Source organism: Culex pipiens, chromosome 1 (assembly GCF_016801865.2).
Source record: "Culex pipiens pallens isolate TS chromosome 1, TS_CPP_V2, whole genome shotgun sequence".
Lineage (NCBI taxonomy): Eukaryota > Metazoa > Arthropoda > Insecta > Diptera > Culicidae > Culex > Culex pipiens.
The window spans coordinates 98378036-98396073 of NC_068937.1; the positions used below are offsets into that span (position 1 = coordinate 98378036).

At 37.6% G+C, this 18038-nt stretch overlaps 1 protein-coding gene across 3 annotated transcripts in view; it reads left to right on the top strand.

Annotated features, from left to right (window-relative positions):
* The first annotated feature begins 352 nt into the window (after window positions 1-352).
* Window positions 353-18038, top strand: part of LOC120425560 (FERM domain-containing protein 8) — a 151561-nt gene continuing 133875 nt past the window's right edge. For 2 of the 3 annotated variants that reach the window (XM_039590118.2, XM_039590120.2), the window contains exon 1: window positions 353-659. The gene's annotated coding sequence lies outside the window, so the exon portion shown is untranslated. Of the gene's footprint in view, window positions 748-18038 lie in introns of all 3 variants that reach the window. The other variant, XM_039590119.2, reaches the window with a different exon arrangement.

The following is an 18038-nucleotide window of genomic DNA, read 5'->3' on the forward strand; positions in this document are numbered from 1 at the left end:
GGATAACACACAAAGCCCATCGCAGCAACCCTCCACCACCACATCCTTATTGCGTGGCGTATGTGTGTGCGTGTGATTCCCCAACAGATGTTCTCGAAGAGGAGGTGGGGTGGGGCGAAACAGGGAGGTTGGGCGGTAAAAACTTCGCAAAATCATAACAAGGCGAAAATGGCACACACAGACACACGCAACATTCCAGCAGGGAAATCCTTTCGCAGCGAAAATCCTCCCCATTTTGCGTGTATTGGTGCGCTGGTGTTTATTTTGGGGGAAAACACCAACACCAACCCTTAAAAAGGCACAAGTTGGGGGGGACGACGACTACTTGGATGTTTTTCATCCTTGTCGCCTACTGAGACTAGTCATATCGCGGTCGTCGTCACAGACGGGTCTCTCTCTTTCGGGTCTTCCGCGCGGGTCGTAAAGTTGTCGGTTCGCGGGTCCCTTAAAAACGGACCGTTTCCGGAAGTCCAGGTCCAGGTTGGCCGGAAGTTGGCCCCTCCCAGCAGAGGATCAACAAAAAAACTTTCACATCATTGGATAACAAGTTGGATTAATCGTAGTTGAATGTTATGGATCCGAAAAGTGAAGTTCTGTGAAGAAGATTGTGTCCGTCGGAGTTCCCGGAAGGTCCCACTCGGAGGACATTCCGTCAAACGGTACGCTGTCTAGCCTTTTCTCTACTCGGGAAGGTCATCGCCGAGGATGAGGTCCTAGCCGGAAAAAGTCTAGCCGAAATTAAAATCGGTACAAAATTGGCATTCCCAAATTGGGTGGTGCTATCCAAGTTGGCGACGTCCAAATTCGACCAACTTGAAGCTGCGCCTGCAGGGTAGGCAGCCACCGTTGCACAGCGATTTGGGGGGGCAGGCCGTGCCTAATCGCATCGCGATCAGTTGGTGAAGAGCATCAGCCGAAAAAAGTTATCGGAAAAAGTGAAAAGAAGTAACAAAAAAATTATGGTGTCCTAGAAAATGTCAAAATTTTCATACATAAAATATCGATCGACAGTGCGCAAGTGGACGAGGGTTACGGAAAGGGAGGGGGAGAAGGCGGCTGAGCAGGCTGTGGCAGGAAGAAGGCAGTGTTTGCAAAGTTGGGGCACCAACACAGGGACACGGCGGCACAGTAGGTTTGGGATGGCAGGGTTGCCAGGTTGGGATTCAATGAATTTAAAAAAAATGTAATGAAAAACAAACAATTCTAAAGTTTTTTTTAGAAAAGGTCGTATAAACCATTTTTTTCATATCTGGAGTTTTTGTTTTGGAACGGTCCGATAAACCAAATTTTCGGTTTTGGCTTTTTGGGTGTTTTTTAATACCTCTGACTCAAGGCGGTTTCAAAAACACCCAAAAACAAAAACTGGAAATTTGGTTTATTGGACAGCAATTCCCCACGAAAACAGCATGATTCGAAAAAAAAGTTCTCCGATCGGGCTCAAAATTTTTCTGGGGGATCCTTAGCCGAAATAATTAGACCCGTATTTTTTTGTTTGGCCATTAGGGTGACCTACGCCGTGTTAGGGTGGTCCGAAAAATGGCAATTTTCATCGATTTTCGCAAAAACTACTTTTTTCAAAAAATCATATCTCCGCGCAATTTCATCCGATTTTAGCTGTCCTAGACGCAAAAGAAAGGTGATTAGTTTGGCTATTTGGGAAAAATAGTAAGAAGTTTCGAAAATCTAGCTTAACATTTGAAAAGGTCATATGAAAACTTAAAATGCTGTTTTGAAGGTCTCGGGACCAAAGAGCCTATGTCTGAAAATATTTTTATCGGATTCCTCGGAAAATTTCACATAATATATCAAAAAATGGTGAAGTTATGTTTTCGATACTCTGAGATACGATTTTTTGAAAATAAAAACTGTGTTTTTCGACGCGCCACGCGCAAAAATTGGAAAATGACGAAAACGGGAAAAAATCGACTTTTTTCACTAAAACTGCGATAACTTTAAAATTTCAGCGATGACCTATACATGTTAGGGTACTAAAATTTTTGTAATTAAAAGACGCAACTTTTGGTACCATAACATCTATAGGTCATCGCTGAAATTTTAAAGTTATCGCAGTTTTAGTGAAAAAAAGTCGATTTTTCCCCGTTTTTGTCATTTTTCAATTTTTGCGCGTGGCGCGTCGAAAAACACAGTTTTTATTTTCAAAAAATCGTATCTCAGAGTATCGAAAACATAACTTCACCATTTTTTGATATGTTATGTGAAATTTTCCGAGGAATCCGATAAAAATATTTTCAGACATAGGCTCTTTGGTCCCGAGACCTTCAAAACAGCATTTTAAGTTTTCATATGACCTTTTCAAATGTTAAGCTAGATTTTCGAAACTTCTTACTATTTTTCCCAAATAGCTAAACTAATCACCTTTCTTTTGCGTCTAGGACAGCTAAAATCGGATGAAATGGCGCGGAGATATGATTTTTTGAAAAAAGTGGTTTTTGCGAAAATCGACGAAAATTTTCATTTTTTGGACCACCCTAACACGGCGTAGGTCACCTTAATGGCCAAACAAAAAAATACGGGTCTAATTATTTCGGCCAAGGATCCCCCAGAAAAATTTTGAGCCCGATCGGAGAACTTTTTTTTCGAATCATGCTGTTTTCGTGGGGAATTGCTGTGGACCTTTTTTTTTTTAAAAAAAAAACTCCAGGTATCAAGAGTTTTTTTTTGATAAGGTCCAATAAACTATTGTCTTTATTATGTTTATAGGACGTATTAAAAAAAAAAACTCTAGAATTTCACAATTCACAATCCATGCCTCAAAATAAATTTTCTTAACTGCAGCTATTGTTTTGAACAAAGTTATTTAAATCACTTCAAATTACAAATTCTGATGCAAACTTGCATGCTTTAAGTTCAAGAAAATTCGTTTGTCGATTGATAGTCTTTTGAAAATTCGAATTTTTTTTTCATTTTCACCTCGTATAACTTTCGAGATAAGTAAAATTTAAATACAATTCCATTTTAACCGTTTTTTAATTTTGAAATACTTATATTACCTAACTTTTATTTTAATTTAAAGAAAATTATCTCAACTCTTTGGCAATTTTTAAACTGTCTACAACCCAAACTAGGAAAGCTAATCTAGGCAATCAAAATAATAAAAAAATAAGAGCAATTTTTGGAACTGGAGTTAATATGTATTTTTTAAGATTTCAAAATCGGTCCGAAAAATCAGGAGGCGAAAAAAAATGTTTTCAAAAGCTTTCAAATTTTTATTTGAAATAGAATCATCTGAATCCAATGTGAAATGCATTTTCCTCCGTTTAAAATCGTAAAATCAGTTCAAAAATATTTTGAACTTTTATGAAATTCCGTTGTACAGTACTGCAAAACAGGCCTCGAAAAAAATTCTCTTCGGATATGATGACGATAAAAAATAATTAAAAGTTGAAATCTTACTCAAACAAATTTCATTTTGTCCATCGGTTTTAATTTTAAAATCGAATGTGCAATCGAAAAGTTCTGATAATTTTTTTTTTCTTTAAAATATTTGTTTTAAGTTAAAGCGATTTTAAGCAGGTTAAAAAATGAAAAATGCTTGATTTTTCAAAAATATGTTCCATCTTTGTCCACATCTTGAAATGTTTTTTTTTTTAAATAGCTGATTAAAAATCTCTATAGTTTTTGTTTATGGACTTTTAAAATCAGAAGATACAGTCTTAAAAAGGATTAAAAATGATAAAACTTGATTTTTCTAGTGCGTCCATTCCGGGAATTCCCGGGGGTTTTATATTTTGTCCCGGGAATTCCCGAAATTGAAAAAAAGAAAATCACATTTTGGTCTGGAAATTCAGATTCAGCAATCGATAAGCATTACAATTTGTATTCGGCATATTTCAGCATTAAATGGGCTTATTGAGATTGTTAAAAAAAAGTAGTTTACAGATCTGCAAAATGCCTAGCGCTTTAAATATTTTTCCAATTTATTTATTTATTGGAAATGAAGACTTGGTATTTTATTTACGTAGTTTAATGATTTTTAACTTGAAAAAAAACAATCATATTATTTTGCATAATGTTTTGTTTTTTTTTTTTCAATTGATTTTGGTTAAAATAGGAACAGAACAAAAAAAAAACAACTTGTATACTGATTTCCAAAATTATTACTTTAAAATCTTCTGTACCTATTCAGACTGAAGTCCCGATTTTCCCCAGTTGTGTTTTAACTTAGACAATTTGTAAAATATGTTTTATACATAAAACATGAAATTCAAACCTTTCTAAATTTTACATTGGTTTTTTTACTGAATTTTTTCAAGGCTTTTGTGGTAATGTCATAGAAAAAAAAACAAATAAAATAGATTTATTAATAAGAAACGTATTTCATTTGAATCCAAAACACAACAAAGAACAAAAAACATTTTTAATAATTTTAAAACTGCTGTGCTTGTTTGGATTAATGTGTAGATTATCACTAATTAATTTAGTTTTGAGCTAATTTTATGATTTAATGCTTGAAAAACATAACAAATATAATAAAAACATAGAGGATTTGAAAAATAAACAAAACTCATTTTTTGATCCATATTGTCCAATGTTGCAAAATCTGATTCCAGTGATAGAGAATTTGCAGCAAGACACATGTCACCACCTATAAACAAATAGCGTAAACCTATGATTTTTTGAAAAAAAAAAAAATGTTTTTTCCTTCATAATCAATATTTTTATAAATCTTATGCTGGATTCAGATGAGAAAAATTATTTCCAAAAATATGGTGTACAACTTTCCAATATTTGTTTGATTTTTCTGTGAGAAAACTGTATATTTAGAAAAAGATAGTAATTTGGACTATTTGGCAAAAAAATCTGTCAAAAATCAATAAAAATTGTTGAATATACGTTAACACATCTGTTATCAATTATATAATAGTTTATTTCATTCATATAAACGGGGAAACTAATTTTTTCGTGTTCCAAAACATGTTTTTTAAAGAAAAAGTTCACAAATTTTTGCGCGCCCAAAAATTGATGCTAATTTTTTTTAAGCAAAAATTTTTTCTCGTCTTATGCAACCAGTTTTATTAAGATTGATGCAAGGAATCATGAGAAATAAGCGATTTTGTTCTTCAATCCAGCAGAAAGGAATACGATTTTTGGCAAGTAACCTCATTTTGGCGCCACCTACATTTGAAACACAGTCGCGCTGCAAAACCTCAATAGAAGTTAAATAAAATTTTCAATTAAAAAGTACTTTACCAAATTTTTGATAAAGAGCATCGTTTTGGAGTTATAACGCTGACAAACTGACGTGCCACCCCGAAGTACAACTTGACCGAACCTTCCTATCTTCTCACTCACCCTCAGCGATCAGCGAATGTCAAACAGACGATTTGACAGATGCGCAGCTGCAGTTGCTGAGAAACTTTCTGGAACAACAAATGAAAATGTGAGCAACAAGGATCTGACACGCATGCAGTTTCCTACATGTGGTTTTTGAAAAGCTCGCATGAATATTTTTCCAAATTATTTATTTGAAGGTTTTCATTATCTTTTGCTTGTAAATTTGAGATAATTAGAAGTAAAATGTAAATTTTTCCACATTCAACATTTATTAGAATATTAGATCAGAATATTACAAAGTTTTACATGACCATACAATCAATACATACAACACAATACTCTAAACTAAAAATTAAATAGATTCAATTTCCTTGAAACAAAATAAATCACGTTTGATTCTTTCTTGGCTTGCGCTTTTAGAATACTTATTAAGCTTCCGTCGAAAATGTTTTAAACTAGTTTTTAAATACATCCAAGTGCTGATATGCCAACTTTAGGTGCTCGATGGAATTTAATGCTGTTCTCCTATAGGACTAAAGTTCAAATCCGAAGTTAAATATATATTTTTAGAAGAAAAAAATAAACTAAAAAACGACCTTTTCAAACGCCACGCGCCAAAGACTTGGTTCGATCTTGGTTCGATTTTGACTTCACTCGCTTGACTCTAATGTTGCCATATCAGCACTTTGACATTCAATTACAGCTCATTAATAGCGTTTTCAACTGAAATCGAGTGATAAATAGCTCAATTAAAAGTGAGCAAGCAAGTTTCTATCAAAAGTTTTGCCAAATTAGTGGTTTATATAGTGCTTAACCTGCCAAACATACGAAAATTTCCCCTATATGTTATAATTTCTCGGAAATTTTAACATGTTTAATTTTTTTTAAATACTTCATGAAGGGAAAGCCACCCAAAAACTATGAAATTAAGTGTGACTTTTGAAAATGTCGACCTATTGAGCTATTTATCACTTGATTTGAGTTGAAAACGCCTTTTATGAGCTGTTATTGAACGTCAAAGTGCTGTTAAGCCAACATAAGAGATACAATGAAATTAGATGCAGTGAAAATACACGCAATGTTGCCTTCTTGTCACTTCTGAGTCACACAGATAAACTTCTGATATAATATTGATGTTTTCTTTTTGTTAATTTTGTATAGAACAGGTACAGAAAAGCAAAAGTAATTCATCGATTTCCATTTTTTTTTCAAATTGGCTGCGTTCCCTTCTCACACTGAAGGCCAGCTCGCACTATTCGATGGTTTCCCGTCATTGAAAAACTGGAATTTTTAAAGATTTTCGGGAAAACCACAGTTTTGAAAAAAAAAACAATATAGAAAAGTCGAGATGGGTCTTCTACGGTCTTAGACGTCAACAGACAGAGCAAAAGAAAAAAAAAAACAATATAGAAAAGAGAAAAAAAGGTAAACAATAATTTTTGTTTTTCTCTGAGCTTTGGATTTTTTGCCTTCCTCACTTTACTGAGGAAAGGCTATAAAATCACTCGAAAAACGAACTTCTTAATTTGACCTCCTAGTCCCACCTTCACGTATACATATCGACTCAGAATCAAATTCTGAGCAAATGTCTGTGTGTGTGTGTGTGTGTGTGTGTGTGTGTGTAGGGATGTGGGTCTGTGCACCAAAAAATATGCACTCGATTATCTTGAGACTGGCTAAACCGATTTGGACCGTTTTGGTCTCATTCGATCCGTCTTGGGGGGGTCCCATAAGTCCCTATTGAAAATTATGAAGTTTAGTTAAGTACTTCAAAAGTTATGCTAAAAAAACGATTTTGACTAAAGTCCGGAAGATTGTAAAAAGGGTGGTTTTTGTAAGAAACCCCGTCATGCTATACATTTTTAGAAAGGTATTTGAAAGACCTTTCTAACGCGTCCAAGACATTGAAGATCTGACTACCCTATCAAAAGTTATAAGCACTTAAGTGTTATTTATGCACTTTTTGGAGGCCGGATCTCAGATATTTTGATGAAAACGTTGTCCGGATCTCTCATGCGAATTGTCGTTGGATAGGTAATCAAAATACCTTTTCAACGGGCACGAATTAGAATGGAGATCTGACTACCCAATCATAAGTTGTAAGCACCTAAGTGCCCTGCAATATGAAGCTCTGACTACCCAATCTAGTGGTATGAATAATAAGTCAAATTGATAAAACACTGAAAAACACCGCCCTTTTGTGTCTTTTTTGGACAGCACCCTTTAAATGTGAGGAAGGCACCAACCACCCTAGGGTGGATTAAGTAACGTTTTTTTAATTCCAGTTAATCTGGCAACCCGGTTCCTCATTCGCACGAAAAACACTCTGTCAGTGTGTGTGAGTGGTTAGCGAAAGGAAAAACAAGGCGAAATTTCCACCCGTCAAAAAGGAGGGGGTGGAAGAAAAGCGATGTTTCAGAGGAAAATCAAACCAGTCCTGTTTTAGCGAGGGGCGAAAACATTGAATCGCGCGCTGGCCGGCAGTGTGTGCGTGTCACACTGCTTGCACACCAATACAGTCGTCGCAGTAGGCCGTTGGGGGAAGAAAGCAGCAGCAGCAGCATAAAACTTTTGTTTCCCACCTCCTCCTCCAAAGCCCGTCCCCCCAACAACATCCAGCTTGCATATGATTTGTCCTTCCTCCTGGCCTGCTTTGGTTTCGGAAGAGGGAGCGATGTTTTTGTTCGGCAGTGTTGCTAAGGCTGATTTATCCTTTTTGGCAACCAAAAGCAGCACCAGCTGAGAGACAGAGAGGAAGAGGAAGTAATTGTCATTTGTGACAATATGAATTACAAACTATGGAATGTGTGTGTGTGTGTGTGTGTGTGTGTGTGTGTGTTTGTCCGAGGACGAGCGGTAAAGCGGATGTGGGGCTCGGGTGGGGGAGGGCAGAAAATGGAGAAAAAAGGAATTTTCTGCGGGAATGTCATGTTTTAGCAACTGTGGGCAGCAGCATGGTGGAGCAGACCGAGCAGAGACCAAGCTATTCATTATGGTAGTCATAACTTGATGGGGAAAATATGTTAGGGCTAGCATTCAATTAGGGTAATGTAAGTTACTAGATGGTTTTGTTTGAGGATTTTTTTTTCAGTTTTAATTCAGTTTTAATTAATTGAATTAGGAAAAAGCTACAAATCACTCGAAGTATGAAGTTATAAATTCGATTTCCTAAACCCACCTGTCACTCGATTATCTCTTTATGGCTGAACTAATTTTTACCGTTTGGGTTTCATTCGATCCGTCTTGGGGTCCCATATTTTCATATTAAAAATTATCAAAAGTCTAGCCTAAAAAACAATTTGGCTAATGCCCGGAATATTTTAATAAAAGGGTGGATTTTGAAAAAAAAAAATAATACACTTATACATTTTTAGAAAGGCATTTGAAAGGTGCCCAGAAAAAATTTCAATATCTGGTTAAAACAAGTATATCTATAGATCGACGTGGACAAACATTACAGAAAGTCTTAATTTTGCATAGATTTTTGGCCTTTTTGGCAGGTTGCTCAAACGAAACCAAAACAACATTTTTACCTAGGTATTTAAAAACGTGGGTTTTATAGACAACCTAGATGTTTGGGTACCGTCAGTGGGGGTGACATTGGGTCTGGGGGGTGAGATTGGGTCAAAGTGATTTTTTACGGATTTTACCATTTCTCAGGTTATTCACAATGAAACTGAATTCTGTTAAGAGGGTTGTGTAGGGGACATCTTAAGATGACTTCGCTGAAAAAATCTCGTTCCAAGAACAAATCCTGTTATTTTGGCAGATGTCTAAAGTTGGGTTACGTTTTTGGCCAAAAATGACCTCTCGAAAAATCATTTTTCTAATAATTTTGTTAGAATTGCTCGAAAACTACCCAAATGTTTGCAAATCTCTACTTCAAACATTGTAGCGTGTCAATACGATTCCCTCGAACAAGAAACACTGTTGAATGACTTGTTTTTACCATATCGTTGTATTTGAGCATCATTTTAGTTTCATTTGACCCAATGTCACCCCCAATAAGGGGTGAGATTGGGTCAATTTTCAAACTATTGGCATTTAAGGTAGTGTTCATCAAAATCCACCATATTTTGGGAAAATGTTAGTAAACTATCTAAGAACAAATCTAGTGTAAGATTTTCAATGTTATTTAAATTGTTTTTGTTATTAAGAAATTACGTGTTTTGACCCATAGTCACCCCCACTGACGGTAAATAAAAGTTTGCAGAATTAAGTTTAGATAAGTTTGATATAGAATTTCCAGAGTTACATAAAATTGTATACTAAGTAGTTAGTAAACTTTATATTCAATCCAAGTTATTTTTAATATCAGTCAAGGATGCCCATTTGGAGTTGTGACACTGGATTTATGGTGATTTTTCAACAAATAACTATATTTATGTTAATTTTTAGAAAGGTGTACAATTTTTTTTGCACCTTTTTTGATTTTTGTAATAGTATTTGCTATAGAACTTTTTATAGAAATCATCTTTTCATGAGCTTTTGTAGCAAAATGTTCGGCCTGAATTTCCAAACAAAACGTAGTACTAGATTTATGTCAAACTTTGAATTGTTTGCATAATACATAATATGTGCATACACTCAAAAAAATGAGTTCGCGTAAACGTGAACAGAGTTCATGCCACCGGGAACCAGGAAGAAAACTGTTCAACTTTTAAAGTGCATTGCACCATGAAAGTGAACAGTTTTCTTCCTGGTTCCCGTTGGCATGAACTCTGTTCACGTTTACGCGAACTAATTTTTTTGAGTGTAGTGCCCAAGGGGTGTAAATACTTGTTTTTACATACTGTACAAAAGTAATCCATACATTTTTAAAAATCTGTAACTTTTTAATGAGTTTTCTGATCAGTTTGGTGTCTTCAGCAAAGTTGCAGGTATTGTTGAAGAATATTCAGAAAAAATAGAAACTCGGAAAATTTGTTTTGCTGATTTTTCAATTAACTTTTTTTCACAAAAACTAAATTTCCAAAAATATGTATTTTTAGATTTTCGAGTTTTTTTTTCGATATGTTGCAGGGGACAAAAACTCGCAACATTTGATTTCACACATAGGGGAAATAAACCCATTTTAAGCCTAATAAGCGGTCTTGTTTGAATGATGCTGAATAATCTGGAGTGTTCCTTGAAATTTACTTAAACCAAGAACACCAACGAGTAAAGCAACTTTTTGTGAACATTTCTGTTTATTTTCACTTTTATTAAAAGTTATGCTATTCCTTTTACAAGCATTTAAAAAAAAATATTTCAAAAACACATTCTAATCAGTCGTGTGCATTGGGCCACACCCATTTTTGTATTTTCAGCTTAGTTCTTTTTTTCTTCCAACGCTCGTTTGGGTCTGCTTCGTGCTGCCAAAATTGATGAAATTTTGAGCGAACACTCACGAAAAGTAGCATTTATAGAGAAAGTTTCCTGGCAACACCACAAGCGCTGCTGGTGGTGTTGGTGGCCACCCTTTGTTCTTTATTTGCCTTCGCTTCTCGCTCGGTTTTCTTCAGCTTTCGATTAGAATGGATGGTCAAAATTGAAACGTCAAAAGACTTAGCGCGTTTGGTTTTTTGATGGCGCTTGCTAAATATTTACATGTTTCGGGATTATTTTTCAAGTGAGTGACTAAGTAACGGTCAAAAGAACATGTAGCCGGTAGTTGGAAGCAATTTTATATCTTAAGCGCTTTGAAATCGTTAGCGCAAGTGAAAAGATATTGATGGCGACTTTCATTAAGCAGTTAACCTCTCATCTTGCGTGTGAATGTGTGTGTCACCAAAATGATGAGAAATGGTCTCGCAAAATAGAAATTATGATCAAAAGTGCATTAAATTTGATCTTTTTGGCCAGTAAGTGGCATACATTTGCGTGCTTACTCGAGGCGGTGCTGTTGCTGGTAAGTTTACAGCCTAAATAGTGTTTTTGGAGCTTTAATCGAGCATCAAACTCTCCATATGACGAAGATAGGTGTTTGATTAGAAAGGGTATATTTCCCCTACAATTTTTTTGACTTGATTTTTGCCTTTCTTACTAAAGAAAGGTATAGGTTTTACTTTATGGCTGGACATCATTTTCATCTTCGTAAATATAACAATGCAGCATGAATTTTAATCGGAAAAATCGCAAAAAAATCACACTGCATCGATTTTCGACGCTTCGTCGCCATGTCGACAAGTTGTCAAGGTGAGCTTCGTATACTGGCGCATATATTTTGTGGCTCGAGATATACTCGTTTTGTAGTAGCTTGTCTACCGATGTTTCCTACAACATGTAAGATATCGTAGCTTTTCGGTTTCTTTTGCCCTGTCCGTTTTTGCGTAACTGTCCAATGTTTATGCAAAAACTTTTGTGACATAGGACATTCATCCGGCTACAATCAATTTGTTTTCCGTGTGCTCCTAAAATCGCCTAAATGTAAACTTATTTTTTTCGTGATTTCGTAAGTTTATTTAACAGTGTTCATTGGATTCCAATAGGAGCTTTCTAAGCTTTTCATCGTTTATATCGTTTCAAAGTTTTCAATGCTCGCGACGCCAACGGGTTTTTTTGTTGTCTGATTTTTGATTGTAGAGCTTAAGTATGACCCCGAAACTACGCTAAAGTGATTTTAAATATTTAAATTCAAGATGGCGGCCAATATGGCGGTGACGAAATATTGAAAAAAAACATTTTAATATTTAATAGGCAATCAACTATTCAGATTTGACTTCAATAGGGTCGTAGAACTCGAATTTGATGTTTTAAACAAGAAAAAGAAAAAAAAAACGATTTTTTTTTGTTCATGATTTGATTATCCGATGTTCGGATTCGGATAATCGAGTCTGGACTGTAATGCTGGTTCGAAACCAATCAAATTAAATCACTTCATTAATCGCGGGGGCGCAGGATTGATTGCCACGCGCGTTTCCTTCACGCCTAATTCGAACCATTTGATTGGCGTTTCATTTCCATTATTTCCGTGAATGCAAAATTACCACGTCCACGGTTTCGACTATTTTCTGACTCGAACGGGTTCGTCGAATTAGTGATTTCTCTGCATCGAATCCAGGTGAGAGAGTGTGTGAGCGGTGAATAAATAATTTATGCAAATAAAAACACAATTTTCTCTGAATCGAATCAAATGAAATCAAATTTCGCGTGAAATTGGCTCGTTTTGCTCTTTGTTTAAACAAAGCGCCCGAAAACTGCATGCACTTTGCTCACCCCACACTCCTCAGCTGAATGCGGATGAAAAACTGTCGGAAAATTGTCTGCATCTTTTCAGCTGATCGAGCGTGTGCGACAAAGTGTGTGAGTGGGTGGTTGCTTTCAGGCTGTCAACTTTGTCAGCATCATCATCAGCAGGGCAGCCAAGATGGATTTCTCTAGGCTTGAGTGATTCTCGAAGAAATTGAAATTTGTGCAATTTTGTTTGACTTCAACATAAACATTTAATTTTGTCATTCAAATGATCAGACTACCTGGTTTCAAAACGAAATTCACCGCAAATTAAATCCTGAGAAAGCGCTCTCTCTTTGCTGGAGCGCAACCAACTGTCACATTTTACACGGCGCTCACGCACACTACTAAAGCAAATGATTAGAAGTGAGCGCGCGAGGGTCGTTCAAATGTGATTGAGAATCTCAATGATACTCACAATTAAGCAAAAGATGAGTGAGAATTGAGTCAGGGGAAAATATCAAAAACAAAAAAAATAAAACTTTAAAAAATCGTTGAGAATTCTCACAACACGTAGGATGAAGCTTCGTGTGTTTCTGAAAAGTTGTCCCAAGTCCGTTTTTCATCCTTGACTCATGAAAAAAAAAATCGTCTGTGAGTGTGTATGCTTTGGTGTTTTCCTCGAAACTGTGTGCTTTTTTCCAACCATCACACTTTTGCGTGAGGATTTTCCCCAAGAGCTGGTTTGGTTAGTTGGTAAGCAGAGCCAGCGTTGGCGTGTGTGTTGGTGTTTGGTTCCCGCATGTTTGACATGTGAATGAGTGTGAGGAGTGAAGAAACGGGAGGAGTGAGGCGTGAGAGGACGTGGTAAATATTTTATGCAGATTGACGAGGTTTTTCTCGTTCGTCATATTTTTTTTCAAAGGAGAGAAAACCAGAGGAAAATAATAATTCAAGTGCAGTTCACCGAATTCTTTGCTGCAATGGACAAATGGTTTTTGAAAAAAAAGTAAGCGAACTCGGCTTGGAATTCCCTGAAATTGAGCAATTGAAGCTAAAAGCAAGTCCTCTGGCAAGTTGGAAGCAAGTCAGTCCGTACGGTAAATTAACCTCCAAAAGTATTACTCCCAAGACAACATAAAATGTTTCAATTTAACAGTCAAACATAAAGTTTATAATCATAAATTTAAAGATTGAACAAAACTTTAAGATTTGTTCGACATGAATGAAAAAACACAGAATTCATAAACATATAAAAATATAAAAATCGAGAAGAAAGCCAAAAACATAACTGCCTCATTCTCGTAGAAATAAAACCCTGAAAACGGTTTAACAAAAATCTTGGACTATTTAGGGTTAACAGTATCGAGTAAACTTCTTCAACTTGGTCGAAGCAATAATTACTTTTGGTGTTATTTTATTCTTCTGAAAAATATAAAATAGTCGAAAGTTCACGATAATATAAAAAAAATTGGAGGCTGTGGGTGGCGCCAATGGTTTGGCGACTGTCCACGCTTCATATAAAAAGATCTAACTAATTCGAAGCACACAATGTCTTTAATCTCACCCAGGGATTTTTAAGTTCAATTTCTACAATTTTAAATGCAAATCAGAAGTCTTTTTGCCTTCCTCACTGAAAATAAGGCTATAATCCTGCTCTAAAAATGAACTTTGTTTAAAAACGTCGTAGACCCACCTTCATGTATACATATCGACTCAGAATCGAAAACTGAACAAATGTCTGTGTGTATGTGTGTGTGTATGTATGTATGTGACCAACAAACTAGCTCATGTTTCTCGGCACTGGCTGAACCGATTTGACCCGAACCTGTTGCATTCGACTTGGTTTTGGGTCCCATAGATCGAGTTTTATACAGATTGAAGTTTCGATAAGTAGTTCAAAAGTTATGTATAAAAATGTGTTTTCACATAAATCCGGATCTCACTTAAATGTATGTAAACTATGTCCGGGTCAATCATCCAACCCATCGTTGGTTAGGTTATCAAAAGACCTTTCCAACGAGCCCAAAACATTGGTGATCTGGTAACCCTGTCTCGAGATATGGCCACTTAAGTGATATTTATGTACTTTTTTATTCCGGAATTTGTGTACAGCCATTGTTGGTAATGAGTAGAGCTGGGACTTTGGATAACCGGATAATTTACAATTGTTTCTATATAAAATCAGATATCATCTTTTCAATCGAACCAAATCAAAAGAGATGTACGAAAATCTTATCAGAACTGAAAATTATTTGGATAAAAATTATTGAGAAACCCAAAAAAGATTTAAGAATACAAATATAACGGATCGGATAGTTTTTCGGATAAAAGTATTCGACCATAAATCATGTGATACAAAATTAAAGGTCATTTGAATTCCGGTAAAATTATTTTGTTTCGTCTTAATGTTGCCCCACAGTCGTGAAAAAAAGCTGACATGTATGAGTTAGATCATTTTCTAATAGAATTATCAATGCTGCAAATTATCCGGAAATCCGAAGTTCCAGCTCTAGTAATGAGTGAGGAAGGCTCCAACCACATAGGTGGATTAAGTTAGTTTTTTTTAAAGGTCCTACAAACAGAGGAAACCCCTTAGCTTTTTTGACTTTTTCAATTCAATTCGGTTTTATTGGTTAATAATCAAGATACAATCAGTTCTTTTGCAATTCATAACAGAGTTTTGGAGTTCCTTTCAGCTGTGTGTTGCATCATAATCCATTTTGGAACAATTATTTCTATAACTATGGCACTAACAAGAGCAAGAAAAATTAAAAAAAAAACTTGCTTAAATTGCAAAGGAAAGGGGAAAGAAAGAGAAAAAGCTTATAACTATATCACAGTATTTTATCCTTTGTAGATGTGCTTGATCATCAGCTCCCCAAGGGCTAGAAATTGCTCCACCTTGTTACGGCAGGTCCGAAACCTCGACATCATCTCCCCCGCGAGAGCAAAGAACTCTGGCAGGGTGAAGAGATCTTCCCCGGTGACTTCTTGCTGGGCCGCATTGCCGCTACCGGCAGCAACCACGCTGGCAAACGATCGCCCCCAGCCAGGGGGGAATGCTGAGTTGTCCGCGTGAACCGTACGCTGCCCAGCAGCCGGCACGGTTACGCTCGTACTTCGCTGAGGAGGGTGGGACGCTGCTGCTTTCTTCTTCCTCTTTTCCTGCTCCTCGAGGTAATTTTTTCATGCACTGCATCCACGGTAGTTGCTGGTATGGTTACCTCCACAGTTGGCGCACTTAATGCGCGCCTTGGTTTGCGCTGCCTTGTCCCCCAGGTCCGCCTTGCACGGCAGTGCACACACCTCAGAGAGGTGTGTTTCACCGCACTTCACACAGCGGGGCGGGAGGTTGCAGTTCCGCGAGCCGTGGCCGAATTTCTGGCAACGGTGGCATTGTGCAGCGTCCGACGGGTTCTTTGAGTAGAACCGCCAGTTTACCCAAAACCCGTCCAACGCCTTAGTTCGTCGCAGGTCTTGAATCTTGACGGTGCCGCGGTCGAAGTACAACAGGTACAGTGTGTGTGTACCTGTGACTGTTGTCTTCCGCGAGAGGACTTTTATGTCACGCGGCGTTATTCCAGCACCCGAGAGGTCCTTCTTGAGGTCGGAGATCGGGCGGTCTTGGTACCCCTGCAAGACGACCTTAACGGCTGTCTTCTGCACGGGGTCGAATGTGTAGAACTTGAAGTTTTTATTCTTCAATTTCTCCACAACCAGGTCGAAGTTCTTGTTGTCAAATGTGTAGACTTGCACTGACGACTTACCGATTTTCAGACAATATCCGAGGCCTTCCAGCAACTCGTCAATATCGTCCGCCAACGCGTCCAAAACAAAAATTGGAGGTGGTCTACGTTCCTTTGGGGAATTGTTCGGCACTTTCTTCCGTGCACGTCCATCGTATTCGTCGTCGTCGGTAGTGCTGCTACCGTCGGTGTTGTTGTTTTCTTCGTCGTCGCTCAGCATCTGGAACTCGTTCCTGATGGGAATGTTGGCGGATGTTGACGTGTTGGTCGTGGCACCGGAAGTACCTGAACGGGTTCGCACTGGTGATCTCGGAACATATCCGGGATGTAGTAACTTTTTGTCGATGCCTTCTGCGCTCACGCTCCCCTGCGCGATGGCGGTCGACACGGCGTTGGTTCGTTTACCTTTTTGCACACGGCCGGTAGACGAACTTCGTGGGTTTTTCGAGGCCGCATTCGAACTGCCACGGCCACGGCCGGCCTTTGGCATGCTGCAGGAGCAAACTCGCGGGTAATCACGGTAAATTACGGCGAAAAATTTCGAAAAAACGATGGAGCACTGAGCACTTGACTGCTGCTTGCTCTCGTGCTTACACGGAGGTGCTTTTTTGACTTAAAAACTCTAAATGTTTAAAAAGTAAAAAAAATAATTGAGTCAAATATATTCTAAATTAATACCACCAAAGATCGAGGGCCTCGTGGCGCGGTGGTTAGTGGCTTCGACTGCCGATCCTTAAGTTGCCATGGGGCGCGGGTTCGATTCCCGCCTTATCCTCCTGGTCTTCTATCGGATGGGGAAGTAAAACGTCGGTCCATTTGCGTATAAGAGGTTTTGGGTGACTCACCACACATAACCTTCTATTGAATTCAACTACGTATTTGGAAATTAAAAATCTTTATTTTTTCTACACCCAAAGGAAAAATATATCTCAAAATCTGCAACAGTGGATTTGCTGCAGAAAATGTCACATTTTATAACATTTTTTGCAGCAAGCCCGTAGATCATTTTTGCCCGCGTGTAAACATTTCAGCGATCTGCAGTTCTCACCAACACATATAATGCTAGTGCGCCTCCGAGCAACACTCCAGAAAAAAGGATATGTTGGTGCTCTGTATCTCACAATTCATCAAGCGTCCATGGCGCGGTGGTAGCGTGTCGGATCAATAACCAAGAAGTTGGTGGTTCAATCCTCGTTCTGATAAGGGTTTTTTTTGTGAAATACAACCAAAAAGCCGTCGGTAATGTCGATAATTGTCGGTAACGGGCAAAAATGTCATACCCCTATATCGCAAAAAATGCATGAGGACAGTTTTCATGCAGATTCTGATATACTTTCATGCTGCCATGCATCACAATCATGCGACCGCCGTTTGGGTGTATGTTTTCATTATCATACAAAATTCTCCAGCTTAGTAAAAAACTTCCATAGAAATATTTAGTTTACACCCAGAACTGGGCATCGGCAAACGAGAGGATAAAGAGCACGATTCGGTAGTAAAATGGTACTGTGTGCGGACGGAGAGGATAAATCCCGAAATTACCGAGAGCACTTTACTCATGGGTTCATTTTTTAAAAAAGTTCATCTGTCAAAAAAAAAAGTACCGGTACCGAGACTCGAACCCAAGACCTTCGGCATATTGAACCGTGCCTTTGCCGTATGGGCCACCATGGTTCGGTGAATAAGTGGCGGTCATTTGTCCATATAAGCCACTCAATAGGATGAACTGTTTCAATGAACGAATGAACACGCGAGAGGTCTATACTCTCGCAAAATAGTACTTTCCTCACGTTTCTTTTCGTGAGGACTATCCCCTCGTTCTTTAACTTTGGGTGTTGGTAT